General features: G+C 39.3%; 1 protein-coding gene, 1 long non-coding RNA gene and 1 other non-coding gene across 3 annotated transcripts in view; all 3 read right to left on the bottom strand.

Annotated features, from left to right (window-relative positions):
- Positions 1–20,748, bottom strand: part of LOC123569970 (uncharacterized) — a 182,783-nt gene that overhangs the window by 65,948 nt on the left and 96,087 nt on the right. The window lies entirely within an intron of this gene.
- On the bottom strand, positions 7,651–7,851 carry LOC123570096 (small nucleolar RNA SNORA73 family). Its single transcript, XR_006694106.2, has one exon. It is a non-coding gene; the product is annotated as a small nucleolar RNA SNORA73 family (small nucleolar RNA).
- Positions 15,907–20,646, bottom strand: LOC123569969 (uncharacterized). Its single transcript, XR_006693836.2, has 3 exons — positions 20,417–20,646; positions 18,384–18,499; positions 15,907–16,268 (listed from the first exon to the last, which is right to left on the bottom strand). It is a non-coding gene; the product is annotated as an uncharacterized lncRNA (long non-coding RNA).

Genomic DNA, 20,748 nt, shown 5'->3' with positions numbered 1-20,748 from the left:
ATATGAATCTGGAACATTTTGCCATTCTGGAGAGCAATGATGCTATCAAGGATAATGGTCATGTTAAAAGGACTCAGGAGACAACTTTGAGAGATTCCTCTGGCCAAACACGGGGCAGTTGAGTATCACTAAGAATAATAGGTGCAACCATTGAAAACACACAAAAACATATTTACATCTATAAGTTCACAACGATATTGAAAACAAAAGAGAAGAAAACGAAAATTCATTGGAATCCCCCTTTGGAGGATTCTATGGAGTCAGTCCAATATTTTGAAAACTGAAAAATAAAAGGAGAGAATCAGCATTTATCTTGCTTTCCCATATGAAATTCATCTCAAAGTCATTAGATAGTTGATTACAATGTTTTCTTTTAAAGAAGCATTTAAACTATATATAAAAAAGAAATTATAAAATTAGAATATCACCATTTGGTAACCATTAATGGATTGGGCAATGATCATCAATGGTTATTAATATTACAAAAAAAGAGAAACAAGACATTATATGCCTGTCTATAAGAATGCTACACAATACTTCCTATAAAGTGTTCCGGACAAAAATCAGAACTCACATAGGATCAAGACTCAGGGATTCTTCACTCGTTTGTGCTCCAAATGGCTTGGGCAGGCTAGTGAGTTCAGTTAAACCCCTTTTGATAATAATATTTCAAAGACATAAAATAAAACACAAAAGTTGTTAAGGGTATTAGTCCATTTCACACTGCTAAAAGTAATACTCAAAACTGAGTAATTTGTAAAAGGAAGAGGTTTAATTGACTCACAGTTCCGTCTGACTGGGGAGGTCTCAGGAAACTTACGATCATGACAGAAGGTGAGGAAGAAGCAAGTACCTTCTTCACAAGGTAGCAGGAAAGAGAGAGACAGAGAGAAGGAGGGACTACCATACACTATAAAACCATCAGATCTCGTGAGAACTCACTCAGTATCATGAAAACAGGATGGGGGAAACTGCCCCCATGATCCAATTGCCTCCCACCAGGTCACTCCCTCAACACCTGGGGATTATGGGGATTAAAATTCGAGATGAGATTTGGGTGAGAACACAGAGCCAAACCCTGTCAGTAACTAAACTCGATTATGTTAAATACAGTTACTTAAATAATAGAAAAAAAAATGTGTGTGCATGTGTATGCACCCATATATATGATACACACATTCAGACAAACACACACAATATGTTGGGGCTTCTTCATCAACATATTCAATAATAAGATCTACAGGCAGGTCCAATAGCTGTAATAATTTTGAAGTCATGGTAAGATGAAACAATATTTAGGTATATCATGAAACAGCTGGAATATGATAGGAAAATAGGATTTCTATTGATGGCAAAGTCACATATGCTATTAAAATTACTGTTGTTTGTTGTCTAATATTTTAATTGAAGAGCATACTAAATTTTAGTTGCAAGTTAGTAAAAATACATATGTCATTTTTTCCCCAAGTGTGTCCCTGAATTATATTCACTAATTGTTTGCGGGCTGCAGACCACAGATTATTAGTTCTAACAGCAAACTTACAGGAAACACAGGGGACAGCAGAACATGTTAAATGATACCCTGATGATTTAATTTATCAAAATCCAAGCTGTGGGAAACTGTGACAGACAAATAATCTGGCTTCTTCAACAAATACATTGTAAGGGAAAACTAATGGATACAAAATCTTAGAGATTTAAACAGACTTAGGGAAATACAATCAATTGTAATCTAAGAACAGGATCTTGATACAAGCAAACACACTGTAAAAGATTACAAAACAATTGATAATATTTAAACACTAACTAGATATGAATAATACAACTACAATTTTGTTATTATTGTTATTATTATTATTATTATTATTATTATTATTATTATTTTGAGACAGAGTCCTGCTCTCTTGCCCAGGCTGGAGTGCAGTGGCTCACTGCAACTTCTGCCTCCTGGGTTCAAGTAATCCTCCTGCCTCAGCCTCCTGAATAGCTGGGACTACAGGTGTACCACCACATCTGGCTAATGTTTGTATTTTCAGTAGAGACGGAGTTTCACTATGTTGACCAGGCTGGTCTGGAACTCCTGACCTCAGGTGATCTGCCCGCCTTGGCCTTCCAAAGTGCTGGAATTACAGTTGTGAGCCACCATGCCCAGCCTTAATTTTGTTAGTTTTTAAAAATTGTGATGGTGGTATTTTAAAAGTGTTATTACATTTTAGAGACACTCACTGAAATATGTAATGATGAAATTATATAATGCTGGAGAACAGGGATAGGGTTCTAATTTTTTTATGTTGTTCTTTACATTTTTTGTGTTTTACAAATTTCCCACACTGATTGAGTAGTCTTTTAAAATCATCAAAATGGTTATACATATTAAAACATATGTGTGTGTGTATATATATGTGTATATGTGTGTGTATATATATATGTGTGTATATATATACACACACACACATATATATCTCAAAGGCATGAACTAAGGTCATAACAGTATATAATTTGAACTTTTGGTAACCTCCAGACATGCAACTAAATGTAGCAGGGAGAAGTGAGGGAACTCTTGAGAGAGAACTTAACCTAGTGGAAGATAGAATCAGAAAAAAAGCCTGGCTCTTGGAGAGAGAAGGTTTCCATGTGGAGACAGCATGAATGTTGTGACTCAGATTTGTATTTGTCTCTGACCCAACTCAGTATGGATCCATGTCTGAGTCCTGTAGGATGGAAGGTGATTAAGGAGAGTGGAAGTAAGATGAGGTGTAGGTAGGTGGCCTGAGAATTCCAGAGAACATGGCACCTACCATTTTGGACCCTCAAAGACTCCAGTGCTTCTACAGCTTTGGAATCTGTAAGGAAACTTGAGGGAGACAGCTGCAGGCTGTGAACTCTGGAGGATGCACTGTGAAAATTGCCAGAGAGGTGCAAGAAGAAATCAAGAGGAAGGCTCCACGTAGTAGCCAAGAAAACTTGTCTATGAGCGTATGCAAAATCTTGTCTGGGTGAGAACTTTGCAACAATTAGAGGTTTTGTAATTGAAGATGAGTGTGATGAGAGGTCTACAGATAAGATCTCATGGCAGATGAGAGGACTTGTGTGTGCTTTAATGCTCTTACGACATATAGGTTGTAACTCTTAATGCTGTAATTAATCTGTAAACTTATTGAATTACATAGAAAGTAGAAAATCCCTTCGTTTTAAATCAGCTAGGTCTGCCATAACAAAATTCCACAGACTGAGTAACTTAACAGAAATTTATTTCTCACAGCTCTGGAGGTGGAGAAGTCCAAGTGTCAGCCAACTTAGTTTCTGGTGTGGGCTGTCTTCCTAGCTTGTAGACAGCTGCGTTCTTGCTGTGTCTTCACGTTGCAGACAGAGAGAGCTCTGATGTTCATTCTTCTTCTTACAAGGAACCAGCCCTGTGAGATTGGGGTTCTACCATTATGACCTCATTTAACTTCAATTACCTCCTAAAAGATTATCTCCAAACACAGTCACATTAGGGGTTAGGGCTTTAACATGGGAATTTGGGAGAGACACAATTCAGTCCAAGTACTCTTCAAGAGCTCAGCATACAGCAAGTGAATAATAAGTGCAAATGGTAAATTTTTACTTATTCATAGCAAAGTCATATCACCTGCATGACAAGGGGGTTTGCCCCAGAGAAATATGACAAGGGTGCAGTGCAGTGGCTCATGCCTATCATCCCATCACTTTGGGAGGCCAAAGTAGGAGGATTGTTTGAACCCAGGAGTTCAAGACCAGCCTGGACAGTATAGTGAGACCCTATCTCTAAAAAAAAAAATGGGTGGGTATGATGGCACATGCCTGTGGTCCCAGTTACTTGGGAAGCTGAGGTGTGAGGACCACTTGAGCCCAAGAGGTCAAGGCTGCAGTGAGCCACTCTTGTGCTGCCGTACACAAGCCTAGGTGACTGGGTGACAGAGCAAGACTGTGTCTCCAAAAAAAAAAAAGTATGACAAGAAACAGAGGCTTAGAGAAACTCAGTTATAAGGAGGAATCCTTGAAATAGGGGATGGAGAAAAACTGCATAGAACAACATGCGTTCTTATCCCAAATAGCCTGCCTACTGCCTCCTGAAACTTCTGGAGAGAAATTTGGGTTCTGAGTTGGTAATGAAACATAAAAGGGAAAATTTTCTAAATTTAAAAATATCATTAGCAGCCACAAAATCAACAACTCCATCACCTCAAAGACATCCTTGCTAAAACAAGCTAAGATCGTTATGCAAAATACCACCAATTACCTGTAAGTAAATAGTCCTCTACATGGCAGAGGTGTGATTGCTCTGAAATAATAGACTCTCCTCTGGAAGTGGTCAGGAGCAGGACCACTGGGAATAGAGGCCCAGGTCATGGGACTAGATGGGTACTTGGTGACTTTCTGCCCAGCAATGGAGGTTCTGCTTCTTCTCTTGGTTTCTTCTGGGGTTAAATCACTGGCTGCTTAGAGGGCAAAGTGGAGACTGGGACAGATTGGTCTGGGGAGAGAAATAACATAGGTATGAGAAGCAGGACAGGGATACATGATGCTCTATATCCAGAAACACTAGCACTTGTATCACAACATATTCAAGTGTTAAATGGACCTAGTTTAACAAGTATTTATGGAGTGCTTCCCTTATGCCAAGCTCCGTTCTAGGCTCCAGGGATGTAGTGATGAGCAATACAGCCAAAAATTCTCATCCTTCTGGTGCTTACCTTCTAGACTACTTCTTTACTGTTCAGTTATAATTTTGCTACCAAGTCTTGGAAATATGCTAGAACTCAACCCAATTACCCATGAGGCTCACCTGAAGACTGCGATTGCTTCTTTCCACAATTGCTTTTTTAAGTTCTCCAGAACTTAAAGTTGACCCCACAGCAAATGGCTGACATTTTTGGCTCCACCCTTGTAAGTCAAGTATCAGTCATCATTAGCCACATTCACTTTGTAAACTCATCAGTTTTCAATTTAGACAGGTGCAAAAGCAACATTCTCATAGGCATAGGTGTATTCATTTTCTTTGTTTGTTAACCTTGCCTACATTTGGAAGGGTTCAAGATGATTATTTTACAACCTGTTTACATACACTCCTTTGCTGGAATGCAACATGCCAAGTCTCATCCAGGATCAGATGCTCACAGAGCCCCCTGGAAAGCCTGAGTCCTGTGTTTATAACAGGAAGCATTGACCGCAAACACACTGAAGCCACACTACAAACATCCTCGGAGCTGTCCTCAGGGTTCTTGTCAGAGCTTTTGTATAAATGAGATTGCCTTATAACTATCTCCTTTACTTCCAGAAATAATCATGAGGCCCAAAACACTTCCTGAGTGAGAAAACCTTCACTGAATTCTGTTCTGTGGTGCATGGTATGGTTACAGTATATTAGGATCTGGTGGAAATTGCAGAATTTATTGCCTATTTTTGTTTTGCTGCTTAATGGAATGTTTTGCACATAATAGGTTGAATCAATGAATATGTAAATATAGTAGATTCTTATTATTCATGATAGTTACAAAGTCCACAAACACTGAATCAGCAAATGCCAAGTCATTGCTCTTAGGAGAAATACAGGTTAAATTCCTGAAAGCTTCTGTTTACAACATTTTTGTCCACCAGTCAATACGTAACCTCGCTTCATGTGTGTTTCTGTTTAAAGACACCATATTTAATATATATTGTTGACTCGTTAATATTGAACTCATAACTCAATAGCATTATAGCATTATAACTCATTCCTAAAGGATGCTTATCTAACACATATTTTCTCCATTAGATACATCCCAGCCTTCCTTCACATGGGAACACTACATAGCACTTCAGTATGTTTAGGGACCATTTTAAACAGCAAAATCATCAACAGGAAGCAGAAAACTGTAAAAAATGTGTCACTAAATAGACCATGTAAAGGACACATGTTTACAGTGAGAAAGCTGAAACAAGAAGGGGGAGTATCATCTTATTGGATCCAGCTAGAAACGTGAGTGTGAGAACTCAAATTTTTCACTGCTCTGGCCATGTTCATGAGTAGTTGCGAAAGTATCCCCCATATTGATTTTGGGATTAGAAATAAATTTTAGCAAGTAGGCAGATCCCCAAATAGGAAATCCGTGATTTGTGAGGATCAACTGCCTGTAAATGTAGGTGACTCTACCACACAACACTTGAGGGCAAGGAATGGCACACGTGGAGTTTCTAGTCCTTATGAAATTAAATTTGCCCTGAGCAACCACATATCTGACTAGTGAAACTAGTTTCACAAACCTTTAAAAAGATATTGATTTTGTGTGTGTGCTGGGAGAAAAATTGAGGGACATTTCCTTCCTTAGAGTCACCATTATTTCTGTTGTCCCTTTAGTCAAGTGCTGGTATTCTAGCAACACTCAGGCAGCTGCTCCAGGAGGCTGCAGAGGGGTCCTTCTCAGCAGCCAACAAAACTGGCTATGGTCATGCTCATTGGGAAGCTCATTGCTGCCTTCAAGGTCAGTGCTGTGCATGTGTCCAGTGTCTACCTCTCAGCACCCCATAGCAGTTCCTCACTGGCGAGTGGCCCACAATGTGGCCCATTGCTGGAAAGTCTATGGCTTCTCTGTGCTGGAGGAATTCTAAGGAATCTCTGTCTTTCTGGTGGATCCAGTTGTTCCTATCCAGTTTCATCCCCAAGTCGCCAACGTTCTGCCTCTCCTTACCCAACTTAATGACACTCAAGGTCCAAAGGAGAGTGGGATGAGGAGGATAAAGTCATGAAAGGAAATTTCCATTTCCCCTACAGACATGGGAATAAGGATAACTTGGACATTTGGAGATACAATGCTAACTTCTGCTCAAAATGGGAGTAAGGAAAGAAAATGCTTACACCAACTGCTTTTTTTTCTTGATAACTTATCCTGGTGTAATTAACACAATGTTAGAAATTGCTTATTTTTAACTTGGTAAAATGTTTCCATGTTTGAGCTCTTAGGTGGAAGTTAAAGTCACCATAGTTCTTTCATGAAAGGGGAAAACGTCTATGTAGAGGATGAGAAGTTTCTTTGGGGCAGAGACTGTAGTTTGTATTTCTTTAGTACTGTTCATAATGTTAGGATAGGAATAAGCAGAGGTGGTATGCAATAGATGCATTTAGCAACACCCAAATACTCTGTTAAGTACCTTCTCACTTATGTGATGCATCCCAGAAAAATGACATGACAGTAACATTTTTGAGAATTGCATCATATAAAATGGGGAATTGGCTATTTAGATGAAGAATGAATGATTTAATCAGTAATCTTTCCTTATTTCTACCTTTCATTAGTTTAAATTTCATTATATGTCCTGCACTTTTAATAGAAACTATTAAAATGATGAACAAGTCAGGGAATATTTTTGGATCTGAGAGAAAACTAATAACAATTACTCTGACAATTGAGTCGCTCACATGGTCTAATTTTATGTTTTTGGAACATATTACTCAAACTATAATCTTCAGTTTTGTCTTCTGAGAGATGGGAATAATAATACCTGCTTCAAAGAGCAGTTGTGATGACAGATCAGATATTATACATGCAATTTCATGATAAATTACAAATTAGTATCTAAATATCAAGAGTTGCTATGAATGTTATTCTTCCCTCCTTTAATTCTTTCTTTTAAAGTTTTGTTTTATACTAGACACATTTCTTGCGTGGTTTGTCTCCTCTGTCATTGTCCACAGGACTCAGAAGCTGTAGGAATATTCAGGTGCATATACTAGGCCCAGCTTCATCTCTAACTTGTGGCAAAGGACTGTACATCCTGGGATGAGACCATATGCTCCCCTATGCCATTTAGACAGAGCCTAGGGAGAGTGACTTCCCAGGGTATCCACGTTGGAATGTCTCCTTTGATTCATATTCAAATGCAAGTCATTCTCCGAGGCCCATAGAAAGTCAAGCTCATCCTGTAAGCTTTGGGTTTTATTTCTTTAATGTGCTTTGTGTATACGTTAATTATTAAAATCAAAATCTGCACACAAAAAAAGAAACTATGTCTCTTGTAATGTAGTGATTCACGTATAATAGGTTCTTGGTACTTACTGAATGACGAATAATTGGATCAATTGACGGATGGATAGATATGTTGTCCTTGTTCTGTTCATCCAGCTGTCTCAGCATGGCTAAAAGTTACCTACACGTCAGGAGCCTGATATTTCCCTTTTCTTTACTACCCAAAGGAAATGGCTCAAGCCTCTATCCATGTCCTCCACACTCTTCCTGAAACCTTTGAGGATTCCCAAGGGAAGGCTGATGTTCTCCAGGGTTGGTCATTGGGCAGCCTGCCCTAAATTAGCTGTCTCAGCTCCCATAACCAACATCCTCTTTCTACGCCGCTTTGACCCAGGCTCAGTACTGCTCCACTCTCTGCCAACACCCAACACATCTCTAGGCAGATCTTAACTAAAGCTTTAAAGATAGAAATGAATGGTTTCAGCACAACTCAGAATAGGAAACATTGACAACTGAATATTAATCACCACTACTCTTAAAAGCCCCTCAGCTATCCACTCGGCCTGGACATCTGCATGGCTGTCTTTTCTTTCTAGGCTTCTTGCCAGCCTCTTGCCAAGTTGCTCAGCCCTCTCCAACCACCAATGAGGCATCAGTGACCAGTTCCCAAATTCCAGTTAATTTTTTATGTAGTGCAGTTTAGCTCTCTCTCTTTTTTTAATCCTATCTTTTAAGACAAGAGGGGCATCATTTACAAAAAAAAAAAAAAAAAAGTGCATTAGAATATTTTCCTGAACAAAAAGCTATCTCCTCTGAGATTAATAATTCCACTTCTTTGCCATGCAAAAGTAATGGAAACTCGGTGTTTTGTTTGAAATAATAAATATTTGCTGAATTTGTTATTTTTAAAGTTGTTTTCACTTGAGATTTCCAGAATCATGGGAGTTAAACTTATCTCCTCAGTAGCCTTCTCTCTGGTAATTGAATACCTTTAGGACTATTCATTCCATCTACCTCCGGAAGCCATCACCAAAAATTAACTTCTCACCTTCTCAGAATGCCACATTTTAATAGACATTAACAATGACATAAAGTTTGTTCCGTCTTAAACATATTCAGTAACTTATTAATGCATACCACACACTTGAGTGCAGACTTTTTTTCACATTATAAACATTGATTATAAGAAAAGCTTGAATTATCACCAAACTTTGAGCTCACCAGTTAGTCTCCATCTGTTATTGTTATTTAGGCTTTAGGACAAAAAGTTCAGCAATGAATATATTGGGTCTACCAAGTCTTCAATCTTAAACTGCTTATTTCTTCCTCATTTTCTGCTTTCTATATGGTCCAGCTCTTCCATTGTCTTTCATATGAAATTTTGTCTTGTAACTAATCCCACAGCCCTTTTCTCTGAAATTGAATGCCCTATCTGCCTATATGCAGTTACTACCATTCTACTCCAGATTTTACAATGCTTCTGCTATGTGATATCCTGGCTCCACAAACAAATTATATAATTTTTATTGGTGGGAGGCAGGTCTCATGTTTATTTATGAATCCATCCCAGTGCCTACCACTGTGCTAAGTGCCATAGAAAATACTCAGCAAACACTGTTTAACATCTAAATAAAATAAAGAATTGCTAAAAGTCTTTTTACCATTTAACAGTGTAATATAGAAGCTTAAAGCAGGAAGAAACTTAGACCTCCCTCTTATGCCAAGTAGAGAATTTTATTAACTTGGTCATTAGTCAACGAATATTGAGCTCTATGGGCAAACTGCTGTCTGTTAAGCACTATGGGAGACACATATAGTAGATAAAGCAAGTTCTTGCTCTCATGAAAGTTAAGATTTCTATTAAATATTTTCATTTTGCTTCACTGAAAAGACATTTAATTTGTCATACATTTATAAGATATGGGTCAGGAAACATCAACACATTTAAACTCAGGTAACTATATGGTAAGCAAAGGCAGAAAAAGAAGGATAGCTGCTGTTGAAATATCTAACAATTTCGAGTTATTTCAGGGCTAAAAACAGTTTGTCTCTATGAAGTCATTTTAATCTAGTCCAATTGTTAGACAAAAACATTTTACAATGCAGACATTTTTGGAAGACAATTGACCATGTATAAAAAAAGATCTGTATTTTTCAAGCAAGATAGCGGAGTGTTAAATTTTCTGTTGAGGTCAGCTCTCCAGCAGTGCATTTGATGACTTCATTGACATCCTGCTGCACTTTCTTTTAAGGAATGGTAATTCGAATTTTTGTTTTCTTTTTTTAAATTTTCATTACCTCTGTTAGAGACCAAAATATGGGTTCCCCTTACAAGTGATTATTTAAAAATGTGTAAGTCAAACAAACAATTAGTGTCCGACCAGATTGTCAATACTAATAGTTATGAGAATTGGGATGATGACCCCAGCACAAGCAGTCTTTTTGGAAACATTGGCAGGGATGCCCTGGAAAATGTGAGGTTAAGAGAATATGAGAGGTAATCTTATATGGCAGGAGAGCCTGCTTGAAATCTTTCTAGAAAAATAAGCAAAATCAAAGGCCAGTCCTATAAAATTTCCAAAACCCTTCACTGAGTGGAGTATTGCAATCATAAAAAAAAGTCCCAATAGAGAAAAAAAAACAAAACAAAACATAAAGCATCAAATCTTATCCAACTTTTTGACAGCTAATCACAGCCATGTTAAATGTTACTGGGACTGTGAGCTTGAATGGTGCCATTCATCCTTTCACCTGTGAAATGTTGGCAGATAATTTATGTATTTCACATTTAATGAAGCAAACCACCATACCACCCTACCTAAGAATGTTCTTCTGTGCCATCACCTAAGAATTAGATGCAGACGACGCCAAGGCTTTCTGGATACTGGCAGAATCCAAGTTGTTTTCTATGCAGTGTCTGTCCTCCCAGTCTTGCCCCACAGTAAACACTTTAGCTTCACTTAGGTATAAGCCAATCAGGGTTAATCCAACTATCCCAAGGAGGGCACAGTAAAAAAAATGCCTCACTTGCCAACTTCTGCCCTCATTTGGTTTATTTTGAGCACTTCATTAAAAATAAAATGTATTATCACCTCTTCATTTATCTTCCCTATCCAGAAGGTTTGGCTGAGAGATTGATCTGATTCCAGATACTAAGGAAGTATCACTTTGCAGCCAATCACTCTGGGTTTTCTGGTATCCTAACCCAATGCTTTTAATAGAGATGTGTTTTCCAATGCAGACTCTCCAAATGCTATTTCCTACTAGTGTGCAGGGAGAGGCAATGCTGACAATATTTCTACTCATCTTTTAAGTTACTGGAAGGTGATTCTCTAGCATATGGCTGTTAAGTTTAACAAAAGTGGGGAGAGGAGGAGAGAGGGCCTGGCCATGAACATTCAGGAAGCTGGACCAGCGCCACCTGAAGGAGCCAGGAGGCCAGGAGGCCGGATGTGCACAGATCCCTGGGAGGAAAAAGAAGCCAGAACAGCTTAAATGGTCAAAGAATCAAATGTAAAGTGAGCTGCAAGGGTCAGATCTGGATGGAAGCCCAAATTCTGAGTCTCCGCATCCGTCCGGGGATAAACTTGGCTCCCAATCAGGGCTGACAATTAGGCCGTACAGTTAATATTTTTACAGCTGTTTTATTAATAACACATACAGTGCATCCAGCCAGGATTTGTTGGAGACACCTCAGGAAAACGAATGATGTAAATAACAGATGGATGTAGAATATCCCTACAAACAGGCATAAAGATATTCCCTTCTTGTTTAAAAAGAATTTAAATAGACAGATTGTAGATAAACAGGCAGACAGAAAGGGGGAGAGAGAGGATTTATGATATTTGAGGTGGTGGTTTCATGCGTTCACATGGTGGAAGACATGGACATAAACATATACACTCTGTATACGGGAGGAGATGCTCAAAGCTTTGGCTTCTGGAAAAAAAAAGTTTCATGGTGCAAGGACTGAACACCACAGCCTGGTGGCCCATAGAAGCAGGGGTGCTGATATGGCTCCTCAAATAGCTCCTCTGATATGTCGTCCAAGTCCAGAGACAACTCACATGGCTTGTCCAGGCATGACTGAGCCCAGCCTTGACCCCCAGGCTGTCTTGGGCATGCTTCCCTCTTTCTCCATGTCAATCTGCCATTCGAAGACCCAGTGCACTCTTTTCAATTTTGCATCAGAACTAGGAGCAGTGATATTTCAATCTGAAAAGAGAAATTAAAAATTCAGGATCTTCATGTCTTTTGTTTTCACTCCTACTAATTTTTTTTTTTTTTTTGTACTGCTTTTTCATGTGTCTGCTGCACTGTGCTCCTACCATACTTTGCAACCAGATGGCTCAGGAACGAAGAACAAAGGCCACTAAAAAGTGGGCGGGGAGAAAAGGAGAAAGAAGCTGAGGACTGAAAGTCAAGGCGAAATCAGAGATGGGAGCAAAGCTCAATTGCTTTAATCACCGATAAATTTTGGTTGAATTATGAACCTAGAACAGACACTCTTCCCAGTGATCCTGTATGTGTGCTGTATGTGTGTTGTGTTGTGTGTGTCTGTACCACACACATCCACATCTCCAGTCTTTTATTTAGGTAGGCATTAAAGCCAGAATCCTGTATTCTTTGATGTATCTCTGTGTTCCCTGACATGTGTCGAAAGTGGCATGAGATGTCTTTTTCCAGAAAGAGAATGGTTGAGCTCAGATCTGGGCACTGAGAATGAGCCCCTCTGCTTGGGAAGAAAGTGTGGTTGATTCAGAAGGGCTCAGGAGTTATATGACCTGCCATTTCACAGTGGGTGACCTCGGGCACGTAACATCCCTTTTCTCCTTAGTTTCCTCCTCCAGAAATATCTACCCCAAGGGATGCTAGGAGTGTTAAATAGAGTAACATGTTATAAACTGGGAAGCACTGTATGAAAAAATTGTGATTATTTTGGAGTATTGCAACCTCTTGCAACATTTTACAAGTGGCCAAGAGTTGTCTTTGATGCTTTGCTATGACCCTCCCCACTGAGTTTCATGCTTCACTTAGATCCCCAGCTAAGCCTGCCTCTCCAGATCATGCTGTACACTGTGAATCTTACCCATGGCTCCCAGTTGAATTTACTGTTTGTGTACCATTGGAATTTTATTCGATTATAGAATGACCTAATGGTCATTTAGGCAATTAATTACTTTGCTTGTGAACCATACAAAGGTTTGATTTTTAAGCAGACCCAGAGCCTTCAAGCAAAAGGAATGACTATCTAATGGTGAAATTTCATACAGATCAATGGGACTCAATAACTTTAGAAAGAAAATATTTGTTTTACTTCTAGTCAAGAATACACACAGAAGCCTATTCTGACACCTGATAAAGTCAAGCCAGAGTCCATGCATTAATGGGGGTATGAGCTAGGAAAGAAGAAAGACTTCATGTGAGGTTTATGAGTGCTTCTGCTGAAACCTTACTTGTACCTTTACATCCTCCAGTTGAGCTGAAGTTTTCTTCTCACTGCAGTATGCGTAGCTACACTCTTCTCAGCCTCAGACAGGGTGGGGATACTTGTGAAAATGACACGGCCGGGCGCGGTGGCTCAAGCCTGTAATCCCAGCACTTTGGGAGGCCGAGACGGGCGGATCACGAGGTCAGGAGATCGAGACCATCCTGGGTAACACAGTGAAACCCCGTCTCTACTAAAAATACAAAAACTTAGCCGGGCGAGGTGGCAGGCACCTGTAGTCCCAGCTACTCGGGAGGCTGAGGCAGGAGAATGGCGTGAACCCGGGAGGCGGAGCTTGCAGTGAGCTGAGATCCGGCCACTGCACTCCAGCCTGGGTGACAGAGCGAGACTCCGTCTCAAAAAAAAAAAAGAAAATGACACTGCTTGATATTTTCATTTTAAATGAAACCACGTGTACAGATTATGCCTTCTCTGATACTCATGAGGACTCTGGAAGACACTGAGTGAAATTTAATGAAATGCAAACAGGTAAAGTGACCCCCTTATCTCCCAGGGCTAGGCAGATTTTTGAAATGCACAATGCACCTTCTCCTAGTCAAGAGGAAGGGAAACGATTGGTCATCCTCCTTCACATGGAAATTCAGGCAAAAGACCTGTGCCCATCTGTACCAGGGGCCCAGTTACTAACTGATGCTCAGAATCTCACATGTTTGGCAGCAAATCATAAGAAAAATTAAAGACTTGGGAGTCAGCCTGTAAGTTTCAAATCTTGGCTCTCTTGCTAACTATATGTTCTGAACCTCTCCAAGATTGCTTAATTTCCTCAGTCCTTGTAAAACAGCATCATGATTACCTAACACATAGGGTTGTTGGGAGTGTTCAATGAGATGATGCATGGAAAGCAATTGACACGGTGCCTGGAAACGTAGTAAGTGCTAAAAAATGTTACATGAGAGTATTATCTTTACGGCTCAGTGAGCAGGTCCCTTCTATTTCTGGGAATCATAGAAGATTAGAGCTGGACAGAAACTTAGAGGGGTGTTTTACAAAACTCTTGACCCAAATGTTTATTAAGAAAAACATCTTATTGTATAACCTAGTACAGAAAAATATACTTGCCAGTAATATGGAAAGTTAACGTTTTTCAGAAATTGTTAAAAACTGGGGCTTGTTTGTGATTGCTTCTGACATTTACCTCTTTATATTTTTTCATTTTTAAAAGTTAATAAGCATGTTATAGAAGAACAAAACAATTTCAATACACACACATATTAAAACAGAAATTTCCTACAACAAAGCCTACTTTCACTACCTGTAATACACTCTGATATTTTCTCTTTGGTTTGATTCTGTTTTGTTTTCTTCTAAAATATTGGTGAGACCCACCAAATCGTCTTTAAAACCTCTTAATGAGTCACTGCTAATGGTTTGACAAAGCATTTCTTTTTATAGATAAAGAAGTAGGGCTCAATGTGGTTTGTCCAATATCCCTTATATGACTAGGGGCAGAAGTTGGTTTTGGACCTAGGTCTCTGGGCTTCCAATCTTGAGAGACCTAGAGTCACTAAAGGGCACCAAGATGCAAGGCCTTGCTTTTGCTGCTTTTGTATCCTGAAAGTCTGGAGCAAGGGCTTCTCTGTGAATTCATTGCCACTCAGAACATCCCAACAGACGTGTGCGGGTCACTCTGACACACTTGAAAATTTCCCGAACCTTAAGAAAGATCTGTTTTCCTCACTGCATTGGCAACACAGTTGGAAAGTTACTTGAATCTCTTTCAAAACTTGTTTATAGATCTGAAAACTGTTTCGGGTTTGTGATTGCTTCTGTTGTTTGCCTCTTTGTATCATCTCGTTTTTGAAAATTTAATAAACACTTTGCAGAGGAGCAAAATAATGGGTCACACACTTGTGGGTTCCCAGATTTGTTTAACATGTGTATGCAATACAGAGTAACTCAAAACATGTTCAAACCCAATGCGTCAAATCATCTCTGATGCTGTGGTCAAGACCAAGGCAGAATCTGAGTGAGCACCCACGGCCCTAGACCACATCACTCACTAGACCTCTGACAGCAGTGCTCAGGGGACAGATCCTAGCCCCAGTGACGCATGTGGCACCATTACGGCCCACAGCTGGAAGCTGCTATGAAAGGCTCCGTCTGAAAGCTGGAGCACAGTCTGGGGTCCCTTAGCGTTGGAGGATTTGCCCAATTTGTGACGTCGAAGGAAGCAGCAGCCGCTGTAGGAAGCCCCATGAGGCGGGAACATCTCCACTCAACTCCATTCACTCAGCTTAGCCCCATCTACAAGGGGCTGCTAAGCAGGGCTTTTCTTTGGCCAGTTTGCAAAGCAGGTGGAGGTTGATGGATCACCTTTCCTTCTTTGTCTGGCATCTCCAGGAACTTCTTCCTCTGTCTTGAGAACTCTATGAGCCCCATTGTTCAAAGGAAGAGGGTTGAAAGCCCTGTGGGTTTACTTTTCCTTCCAAATCCTTTGTAGAGTGTTCTCTATAGAGATCATTGATCTGCTCTTGCTATCTTGGATCATTCAGGTCTTGAATGCTGACATTTGTGAGATGATTTCAAAACAACCTTCTACTTCCATCCCACCTCACTTTCTTTGCAACAATTTGTTCCTAATAAGACCTGGTTAACTTGAAGGCATTTTTATTGCTTTTACTTTCCCGTGAAGAAGAAATTGGTTGAGAAGGTGTTGTTAAAATTCCAGCAGACCTTTAAGTGGTGACCATCTGGTTCTTAGAGAAGTCAAGAGAGATGTAAGCAGCCTGAATGTAGGATCAACGTAGGCAAAGCATTTGGGTCATTCAAGCTCCAAATTTCGATTCACGTGAAATCTGTAACAAAAGTGGATCAGATATTCACTTTCTAAATTATTCATTCATCTATACATTTATGTCAGATATTTTATCTAACAACACAGTTTAAGTTGTCACTGTACTTCACACTAGACTCAGGCTCAGGTTTACACTGATAAAGTGGATTAGCCTAAGATATATCCAGATCACGTGGGGATAGCTGTATGGCTTTGCCACAGAGCAAATGTTCAGAAATCCAAGTCCTGTTACTCACGGTGTCTATCAGTTGCCCATGGGGAATCATGGCAGCAGATATTTTTTCATCTTAGACTAGGCTGGAAGATTTTGTACGCATGGCTAGCTACAAGCTTGATGTGCAACATCTCCAAAACAATTTCAAATGAAGAAAAAAAGTTTATCAGTTTAGTACAAATAAACTTTTAAATCAATTTGGCTACATTGGTTTGATTAACGGTTTGATTATCTTAGTCCATGGCTATAGTTATGTAAATACAGACACTATGTGAATGATTTGGCCACAGACGCTCCTTACATGTAACTGCTAACTCCTTCACCCTGCACTCATGGTGCAGTGATTTAGTTACTGTCTTTCATTCCAAACCTGGCCTTCTGTGATCTGTCCTATGATACTGCAACCAGGACTCTGACAACTATTTTTCCTTTATTTCCAGTTAGGTTCTTCCGATAGATGATACTAGAGAAAGCAAGCCAGGAGAAGAAAAGAGTCTTCTTCCTTCAGGGTCTAAGCTGTTCCAATAGCATTATTCTGGGAACGGCATGTCCCACTCCTTCTAGCACAAAGAACCAGCTTCCTCATACCCCATTAAGGAAGTGCAGTATCCAGGTACTTCCTCTGCTGGGTCTGCATCACATTCTCCATTTGGCCCCTCCCTTGAACTGCCAGATCTCTGGCTGGATTGCCTTTTTGTTCTTGAATTTTCTAAATTCCTTTACTAAATTTCTCAGTTGAAATTCCCAATGTGGTTTTTATTTCTCTCATGGACCCTGAATGTACAGTACTGATATTAGGAGTAGTCCCAGAAGAGAGGTCCTCCAAATGGAGTTATGGGATTGGTTTAAATCCCTGGGCTTGAGTGCAATGCTGCACCCTGCTCGTGGAAATGAAATATCAGTATTTTATGGCATGCAGTGCTATCTCGACTAATTGTGACTAGTTGTGATAAAAGTGCCAATTGAACCGGCGTCTTAGGGGAACAAATAGCTGCTGAACTTGGCCTTCATGGTAGCAGTGATGGCAGTGATGATGATTTCAAGAACTATGAGGTATGAGGGCTGCTTCAAATGAACTGGGGGACTTATAGGAGGACAATGACAAGTTCAGGGCTTTAAACGCTCAAATTATAGTAAGAGAACTAGAAAACTTTTGCTATGGCTGCTCCTAAAGACTCTCTTCCTATAACCACAGAGCTGACCTAATTGAAAATCAAACTCAGATTCTTATTATGTGGATTGCAAAATTACACAGACTCACCAGCCTTCTTATGTGAAATTTAGGGTATTGACTGGGGAGAGGTGGGACCCTGACTCTTTGGATGTGGCATCTGGATCAATTGAATCAAAGCTGAGAATCTTGAATCACCAAATGGCTATGAGCCTCCCTTCCCAGTGGAAGCAGCTTATTCCCCTCAGTTTGAGAAGACTAGTTTCCCTTTGCTTGAAGACACTGTAATAACCTCACTGGGGCAGCTGCCTTGCAAGAGAATATCTGTTCTCCTTAAAACTTACCCCAACTACCACTTACTATCTCTAGACCTAGAACCAAGATCGTTTCTCAGCAAGTGCCAGGGGGACAAAGTCTGATCTGGAAAGAGCTAGCTTCTACTACACAAAAACAAATAAAATTTTGTTAATTTATAAGGATAGAAACCTAGCATATGTGTGGGAATGACTTCTAAGGGTGTTAGATGATGGAATGTAACATTGGATTGAATTGAATTTATTGATATGGATGCACTTAACAGAGAGTCTGGATTTGCAAATGTTCAATCGTCTTTCTGGTGCCTTTTGTGTTGTCTTACTTCACTTCCCTCTTACTCCCACTTCCCTCTTACTCCACGCACATCCTCAATTTCTCCAACTATCACCTCCATCTTGTCTTGTTCCTCAACTCACCACAGACTCTTCTACTTGACCGTGTTTTTATCTATTTCTCTTTCTCTTCCTCTTCCTTGCTTTCCCTCTCCTCTTTCTCAAGAAGAAAAATAGTTAGAGTAGTGCTGGTGGTGAATCTATAAGAAGGGAAAAGAAATTTATACATTTTAAAGGGAAATTAAACAATAAAAGCCCACATCATCAAATTCCGAGTGTATTAATGCTCCCTAAACTCCCCCTTCGGATTTCCCACCACAAGTTCCATTTACTTCCTTATTCTCATCTAATTTAGATCTTAGGGACAGCTAGGATCTTTCACAAATAAGATAATTGAGGGCTAGAAATGTTCAATCATCTTCGTGATTTATACTATCTTCATGTGTCATTTATACTATGTTCTATGGTACTTTTCTTCTTTAGCATTACAAATATATAATATTTTATTTCCATTAAGGGTTAGATTTTTATTTATGTTTGTTTTTTATTAATAACCTGGAATAGATTTAAGATTTTGGTAGCACAATTTTGGGATAAAATAAATTCAAAGTGGCAAATCACCAATTTCAAAGGCAATTTTAAAATAGAACCTATTTTTAAGCTGAATATTGCCTGTATAATCCTTCAGATAAGAAACAAGGAAGGAAACCAGTAATTAGACTAAATAGTTAAGATCATAGACTTTGGGGTCAGACTGCCTGGGTTCAGATCCCAGCTCTGCCACTTACTAGCTGTGAGACTTTAAGCAAATTATAAGAAACCTCTCTAAGGCTGGGTTTCTTCATTTGTAAAATAGTATCAAGCACATGGTTTTGTTGCGAGAATTAAATGAGGTAATCAGTGTAAAAAGTAGAATAGTACTTGGCACATAGTAAGCTATATACATGTGAACTTTATTCTTAATAGCCGGCTGAGTCCTTTTTTAATCCTGATTTTATATACAGGACACCTAAAGGTATCAACTAACATGCTCCAACAGCATGGCTGGTAAATGAAAGAGCTAAAATTTGAAACCCCTCCATTGGATTCTAAAGCCCATGCCCTATCCCTTACACCACGTGGCTTTCTTTTTAATAGTCAAACATACAGAAATGCATGCACCGCATCATAGAAGCCACAGACTAAATAACTTCCAATGTATGAGAGTTTCATTCACATAAGTAGCTTTTTCTTTTTTTTTTTTTTTAATTTGGAAGGCATTTTTCTAATCACTAATGGTGTAAATAGGATTAAATAGTTTGGGACAAAAAAAGATTGAGTTATTGACTGTGTATAAGAAAAGAAGAAGAAAAGTAACAAACTCGGCCTTTCTTCTAGGATGACCCTCCAAAGTAAGCCACAGAATTTCCTGGAAGTAATCTCATCCTTTTTTACTTTTAGACTCAGAAGTGGTCCCTTGTTGATGTTCTAATCTCTGCCATTTCATCTCATGTTTTGGTGAAAGAGGAAAAAGCTCCATTCTTCCATCTAATTTATGACTTATACAAAAAAGAAGGCTTTAAGTGTTATGAATTTTTAATTTTTTTTCATTTAGTTGATTCTCTTGCTGAGAAAAGTGACTGCCAAAGAACTGTGCCTAGTACGAGCAATAAACATCAACACTATCTGCTGCATTAATAATTTAAGCAAAAATAATCAAACAAAATAATCTGGCAGGTCCCACAGGTGAATCATACAGAGTTTAAAAAATGCTGGTATGTTTAAACCAGGCAACTTTTAAATGAAAATTTACTCCAGTGTGGACAGAGATGTGTTAGAGAGGCCACTGATAACATCCATTGATCTTATTGCTTTTGCCAGAATACATTCATACCTAACACCTCAATAGACTACATGTTCCCCATGGAATCGAGTTCAAAGCCCTCTGTAAAGTGGCTATAGCCCATCTACTCTGAGCTGATGTTCAGCAGGTACTTTTGATTGGTTGGGCATTCATTCTGACTGGTCAGTAGCCTTATCTTATTTTTTTAAAATTAATTGTTTTAAATATCATTATATTTGTTTTCTGTTGCTGCAGTAAGACGTTGTCGAAAGCTTAGTGGCTCCAAACAACATACCGTAAGTATCTTGCAGTTCTATAGTTATGAAGTCGAACACAGATCTCCCTGGGCTAAAATCGTGTTTTGGGCAGAGAGGTGTTCCCTACAGAGGCTGTAGGGAAGGAAGAATCCATTTCCTGCCCTGTTCCTATTCTAGACGCTGCTCACATTTCTCATTTTGTGGTGGCATTCCTCCATCCTCAAAGCCAGCGACAGTGGATGGAGTCCTTCTCACAGCATGTCACTGCAAACTTCTCTTTTGCCTCCTCTTCTACTTATAGAACCCTTGTGACACATTGGGCTCAACAGCATAAACGAGGATAATCCCTCTATTTTAAGGTCATCTGGTT

The sequence above is a fragment of the Macaca fascicularis genome, chromosome 18 (genome assembly GCF_037993035.2).
Source record: "Macaca fascicularis isolate 582-1 chromosome 18, T2T-MFA8v1.1".
In the NCBI taxonomy this organism is placed as follows: domain Eukaryota; kingdom Metazoa; phylum Chordata; class Mammalia; order Primates; family Cercopithecidae; genus Macaca; species Macaca fascicularis.
The sequence above is the reverse complement of the archived record's forward strand: the minus strand, read 5'-3'. Positions and strand labels throughout refer to the sequence as shown.